General features: G+C 35.7%; 1 pseudogene; it reads left to right on the plus strand.

Annotated features, from left to right (window-relative positions):
• The first annotated feature begins 2,745 nt into the window (after window positions 1–2,745).
• LOC111525589 lies at window positions 2,746–3,343 on the plus strand (annotated as a pseudogene).
• Window positions 3,344–6,615: the final 3,272 nt, after the last annotated feature.

The following is a 6,615-nucleotide window of genomic DNA, read 5'->3' on the forward strand; positions in this document are numbered from 1 at the left end:
CTTTCTATGGTAGCTTGTTGTAGACAAACAGAAGAATCCCCCAAGTTGAGAAGCGCTATGTTTCTGCTGCTCTCTGAGCCACTCCTGTGGATTATACAATGAAGTAGTTGATAAGCACAGTAACAACACTAGAATTTTTGAATAATCCAGATGCAATTTTTAGCTTCAAATATGCCTGCCTCCTAATTTACATTTACCTATGCCTGGTATTCTCCAAAGTGATATACAATATTTTCCAAAATATTTATATTGTTAAATCCATCCCACTTTCATGAACACAAAAAATAACGTCAATAATAAGCATGAATTAAATCACATCCATCATTGTAAAAGAAATAATTCATATTTATCTGGGCATATATTAGTTCTGTAGAAAATATACTTTGACTATGAGCAATAAAAATAACATCACAGTTATGCAATATTATGTATTTTAAAGCTATGGCATTGATTATATTAAAATGTTGTTTAAACTGTAATGACTTTATAGGTAAAGATATCTCTGTATAATGGATGATGTGGGTCTGAAAAATCAAGTCATTCCAGGTGTCACTTATCTAGGAAACCGGAGCTCTTCTTGGGCCACGAACTGAAATTAAGAATAAAATAATAGATGCAAAATAAAAGACATATAATTTGCTTGTAATTATATAGGTAATAGGATGTCTAGGAAGGAAATCCTGAATAGTGGGTTTTGAGATAACGACTTTCACAGAAAACATCTAGATCCTGGGCAGTAAGAAATAGTAAAATGTCCCATAAAGCTGTAATCACTGGATTTTATCCCAGGTTTGACCGAAGTATATTGAAACAGGACCAATGACCAATTAACCAATGACCAATTAACTTCTCAGAGTCAGCATGACAAAGCTGAAAAGCTAAATGTAGGACAACATCATAGGAAAGGTGAATGAGAGTATGATGCCCTGATTGCTAAGGCAGAGGCTTTTTACTAGTAAGTAGTTTCTTCCAGGGTGATATATCTGATTTTTTGTTAGTTTGCTAGACAGTAATGGTTATAACCCATTGAATTAAAAATTCCATGTGTCCACATTAATTGACTGACAGATAACTAGAAAGAAAGAAAAAGAATGACAGAAAAAAAAGGAAAGAAAGAAAGAAAGATGGCCGGGCGCGGTGGCTCAAGCCTGTAATCCCAGCACTTTGGGAGGCCGAGACGGGTGGATCACGAGGTCAGGAGATCGAGACTATGCTGGCTAACAAGGTGAAACCCCGTCTCTACTAAAAAATACAAAAAACTAGCTGGGCGAGGTGGCGGGCACCTGTAATGCCAGCTACTCGGGAGGCTGAGGCAGAATGGCGTGAACCTGGGAGGCGGAGTTTGCAGTGAGCTGAGATCTGGCCACTGCGCTCCAGCCTAGGCGACAGAGCCAGACTCCATCTCAAAAAAAAGAAAAAAAAGAAGGAAAAAAAAAAAAAAAGAAAAAAAAAGAAAAAAAAGAAAAAAAAAAAAAAAAAAAAAGAAAGAGAAAGGAAGAAAAAAAGAAAGAAAGAAGAAAGAGAGAAAGAAAGAAAGAAAGAAAGAAAGGGAAAGAAAGGAAGGAAGGAAGAAGAAAGAAGACAGGCAAATAGATAGGCAGACAGATCAAGCTCATTCTCACAGTAAAGCCAACTAATAAATATAAAAGGAATGAGGGAGTTAGAATGACACATTTTGCAACCATCATTACTTATAATGGAGTCAGGTAAGATAATCAATAGATGCTTTAATGAGTGGCTGAGAATTTAATAAAAACAAGATATGTATATATTAGTTTTAATATATTTCCCAGAAATTATACTAGAAAAAAAGGATAATTTTATAATGCAGATAGACAGGACGCATCACCTCAACCAAATCATTTTGAATATTGGAGCAAATTAACATTATCTGCCTAGTAATAGAAGACATTGAGATGGACTCACAGATTCATCTCCTGTTAAAAATTTAAAGTCTGGATAAAAATATGGAGGGTCAATAGAAAACTCATTCTGAGAACATTCAGTGAAACAACTTGTTCTTACTTTTCAAATATTTTAATGTCTAGACAGAGAGAGAGTGTCTGGGTAGCTATCTCAGATCAGAATAGATTAACTATACTATGGGATGTTGCATCACATCTTGGACAGGAAGGACAGAAGATGCTCTGTTTAGAAAACAATATTATGTCAAGATCACATTTCCTGATTTTGATAATGGTACTGTGGTTAGATAAGTGAATCCCTTTGTTCTTGGATAAAATAGAGAACTGAGGGATAAACTGGTATCATAGATACACACTAGTCTTAAGTGTCCCAGAAAAAAATATATATATTAATATAGACAAAAAGGGAACAAGTAAATATGAAAAAATTATTAACAATTGTTGAATCTAGATGAAGTGTGTATGAGACAACTGTTTCTAATTCTTGATACTTATCTGAAGGTTTGAATTACTTTACAGTAAAAAGGTAAAAACAAAAACAGAAAGAAACACTGAGGGGGAAAGGTGAGTTAAGTAGGCACAAATATATATATGCTTCCTCTGAGCTCACTTTGAAATAAATAACTCATTCTCTTTGATTCTCCAACCCTGATCTTTCATCACACTCTGGTCCTTTACAAAGTGTCATTAAGGAATGGTGGACAACCAGTCATGGGTCACAGAATTCATCCTGGTTGGATTCCAGCTCAGTGTGGAGATGGAAGTACTCCTCTTCTGGATCTTCTCCCTGTTATATCTCTTCAGCCTGCTGGCAAATGGCATGATCTTGGGGCTCATCTGTGTGGATCCCAGACTACGCACCCCCATGTACTTCTTCCTCTCACATTTGGCCGTCATTGACATATCCTATGCTTCCAGCAATTTGCTCAACATGCTGAAAATCCTAGTGCAACACAAAGAAAACTATCTCCTTCATCTCTTGCCATTAGGCAGATGGCTTTGTATTTGACTTTTGCTGCTGCAGAGTGCCTGATTTTGGTGGTGATGTCCTATGATAGGTTTGTGACGATCTGCCATCCCCTGCATTACACTATCATGAACTGGAGAGTGTGCACAGTCCTGGCTGTTACTTCCTGGGCATGTGGATTTTCCCTGGCCCTCATAATTCTAATACTCCCTCTAAGGCTGCCCTTCTGTGGACCCCAGGAGGTGAACCACTTCTTCTGTGAAATTCTATCTGTCCTCAAACTGGCCTGTGCAGACACCTGGATTAACGCAATTTTTGTCTTTGCTGGTTGTGTGTTGGTCTTAGTCGGCCCCTTTCCTTGATGCTGATCTCCTACATGCGCATCCTCTTGGCCATCCTGAAGAGTCAAAGGAGGGCCACAAAAAAAGCCTTTTCCACCTGGACCATGTGAATGAGGGGAGAATTTTGGTTCAGTTGATCTACCTTTATGAGATGTGGTTTGCTTGCATAATACAACTCAGAAAAAGTCCACAAGAAGAGGCTTCACTTAAGAATGAAAATTACCTAAATTTTGGTCCTGAAAATGGGAACAAATTTCCTGGGTATACCCATCTTCCTATATTAAGTAGTCTTGTTAGGATACAGGATAGCTACATTAGAATATCTAATTTTTTGTTTAAAATAATGACATCTTTTAAAAAGTCAGAAATAGGATTATGTGGAGATAAAATACTTATTATTTTATAATTTCAACTGTTGTTTTAGATTCAGGGGGTACATGTGCAGGTTTGTTACATGGTTTATCATGTTATGCTGAAATTTGGTGTGTGATTGAACCCATCACCCAGGAAGTGAGTATAGTATCCAACAGAAAGTTACATCAACACATTACTATTCACTGATCAATCAGGACATATGTAAATCCTATCATTACCTGGTAGCATCTGAAAATGGTAGATTAAAATCAATATTATAAGAAAAATCTTCCAAGAGAAACCAGAACTTTAGTAATGTAGAGCAATGTGTTTCTACTTCGCTGATTATGAGGACAATGAAATAAATGACTGAGAAATTATAAATTCCTTTTGGGAATAATTCAGAAAAGTAAACAAGAAAACATCGTGGAAAACTTCAATGAGAAAGAAAAAGAAGGAAGGAAGGAAGGAAGGAAGGAAGGAAGGAAGGAAGGAAGGAAGGAAGGAAGGAAATAGATAGACAATTACAAAGTATATTTCAAGCTGTATGGTATGACCAAGTGAATGAAATCCATTTGAAAATGTTTAAATGGTCTGGAAGGCAAGAGTTCTAAGCCTGGCTCTAACTTCACATTTATTCGTGGGTTATGGTAATTACCAATATGACAAGATTGAATCACCTGTAGGGGATCTTAGGTAATATTCAATTTATCTTAAGAGGGGCTGTGATGACAACAAGAGATATGAAACAACAAGAGATATGAAACAACAAGAGATATGAAGCAACATTGCCTACCTTTCATGTTGGTAAAAAGTTCTTTGGATTTGTGAAACAAGACTGAGCAACACTTATTATGCTAATCATGGTACAATCAGTAAAGGTGGCTTTTCTATAGTCATCAGCTAAAGCATTTATTTTTTAAAGTATTCTCTTTATTATAAACTCCAATAGTAATAACAGATTTAATTTGGTGTTCTATGGTCTCAATTTCCCTTTATCTATTGATTTCCTTTTATCTATTAATTTCCTTTTATCTACCAATTTCCTTTTATCTACTAATAAATTAATGGATGTCATTTTTAGTGCAATTTTAAGTTTACAGAAAAATTAAGTGCTAAGCTAAGAGTTATATATACCCTCTAAACCCTCTCCACACGAATCGTGTCCCTTATAATTAATATCATGCCTTATGTGTGGTAGTTATTACAACTGGTTGGTCAATATTTGTACATTAACATTAAATATAGCTCATAGCTTACATTAGGGTCCACTGTGTTGCACATTCTAAAGGTTTTAACAAAAATGTCATGTATCCAATATTACTGCATATAGAATAGTTTCATTGCCCTAAAAATCCCCTTTGCTCTACCTATTTATCTCATTCTCCCTCCTCCAAAACTCATGGAACCGGTAATCTTTTTAGTAGCTCGATAGTTTTGCCTTTTCCAGATTATTTAGTTGAGATCATACAGTACATAGCCCTTTAAGAATGGCTCCTTTGCCTTTTCCAGATTATTTAGTTGAGATCATACAGTACATAGCCCTTTAAATATGCTATACTAAATAAGGTTCTTCCATGTCTTTTTGTGGCTTGGTAACTCATTACTTTTTATCACTGAATATTCCGTTTTCTGGATGTGCCTGTATTACGCTGTTCTTGTATTGCTATAAAGAAATTCCTGAGACTGTGTAATTTGTAAAGAAAAGAGGTTTGATTGGCGCATAGTTCTGCAGACAGCACAAGAAGAGAAGTGCTGGTGTCTGCTTCTGATGAGAGCCTCAGAAAGCTTACAATCATGGCAGAAGGTGAAGGGTGAGCAGGCATCTCAATGATGAGAGTGGCAGCAACAGCGGGGAGGTGTCACACACTTTTAAAAACCAGGTCTTATGAGAACTCTCTCATTAACATGAGGACAGCACCAAGGAGACGGCACTAAGCCATTCATGAGAAATCTGCCTCATTATTCAATCACTTCCTACCACTCCCCACCTCCAACACTGGGAATTCCATTTTAAAATGAGACTTAGAAGGAACAATATACAAACTCTATCAGTACCATAGTTTGTTTTTCCACTCACCTATTGAAATACATCTTAGATACTTCTGAGGTTTAACGATTATGAATACAGATACTATAAACATTTGCATATAGGTTTTGGGTTAGCATAAGTTTTTAACTCATTTGGGTAAATACCAAGGAAAGCAATATGCTGCATTATGTGGGAAGTATGCACTTAGTTTTATAGGAAATTTCCAAACTGTCTACCAAAGTGGCTGTACCATTTGTATTCCCACCTGCAATAAAGGAGAGTTCCTGTTGCTCCACATCCTTACCAGTATTTAGTTTTGTCGGCATTTTAAATTTTCACCATTTTAATAGGTGTACAAGAGCATTTCATTCTTATTTAAATATGAAATTTTCTGATGACAGACGATGTTGAGAATATTTCCATGTGCTTTCTTGCCATCTGTATATCTTCTTTGGTGAGGTGTCTCTTCACATATTTTGTCCACTTTTTTAATGTTTTTGTTTTTTGCTCATTGTTGAGTATTAAGAGTTACTTGTATATTTTCCACAAGTTATTTTTCATATTTGTTTTGTAATATATTTATCTTTTCATTTTTTTAAACTTCAGTTTTAATGAAGTTCAACTTATCAGTTTGTTTTCCAATGGATTATTCTTTTAATCCAAAAAGGCATTGCCAATCACAAGGTCACCTATAAAGTGTTCTGTTTTCCACTAGGGGTTTTATAATTTTGCACTTAACATGTAAGTCTATGATCCATCTGAGTTAACTGCATAAAATGTAATATCTCTGTTCAGGTTTGGGTTTTTTTTTTTGTTTTGTGTGTGTGTGTGTGTGTGTGTGTGTTTGCATGTTCAGTTATCCCAGCATCATTCACTGAAAATATTAGCCTTTTTCTCCATTAAATTTCCACTGCTCCTTTGTCTAAGATCAGTTGACTATAATTGTTTGGAATTTTTTAGGGGCTCTCTGTTCTACTCTTTTGATCTATTTATCTA

Source organism: Piliocolobus tephrosceles, chromosome 8, assembly GCF_002776525.5.
Source record: "Piliocolobus tephrosceles isolate RC106 chromosome 8, ASM277652v3, whole genome shotgun sequence".
Classification (NCBI taxonomy): domain Eukaryota; kingdom Metazoa; phylum Chordata; class Mammalia; order Primates; family Cercopithecidae; genus Piliocolobus; species Piliocolobus tephrosceles.